This window comes from Penaeus monodon, chromosome 28, assembly GCF_015228065.2.
Source record: "Penaeus monodon isolate SGIC_2016 chromosome 28, NSTDA_Pmon_1, whole genome shotgun sequence".
Classification (NCBI taxonomy): Eukaryota; Metazoa; Arthropoda; class Malacostraca; order Decapoda; family Penaeidae; genus Penaeus; species Penaeus monodon.
In genome coordinates this window covers 5,571,674-5,571,975 of record NC_051413.1, presented here as the reverse complement: position 1 = coordinate 5,571,975, position 302 = coordinate 5,571,674, and the positions used below count along the sequence as shown (strand labels likewise).

General features: G+C 31.8%; 1 protein-coding gene across 4 annotated transcripts in view; it reads left to right on the top strand.

The window, feature by feature from the left end:
* The window catches only part of LOC119591323, an 8,770-nt gene that overhangs the window by 4,606 nt on the left and 3,862 nt on the right, over positions 1–302 (top strand). The window lies entirely within an intron of this gene.

Below are 302 nucleotides of genomic sequence, written 5' to 3'. Positions count from 1 at the left end.
TTATATATAGTATAGACAGTAGCGTTGGTAGGGGAGGATGATGGAGGAGCCCCCAAATGACGCTTGACAAAAAGTAGGAAATATGAAATATACGAACCTACGTAAATACCTAAAATAAACTATTTTGATTTTTTATTATTTTAGATTATTATAGATTATTTTGCTGTTAAGAACCAATGATGATTGTTTAATCCTCAGACAGAAGTGGTAGGTTTTGTAGTCGGTGTAGTCTTTGATAATATTGAACAGCAAGAAGTGTATGGTTTATTTGTTAACTCTATTTAGATATCCTTGGACAGTAA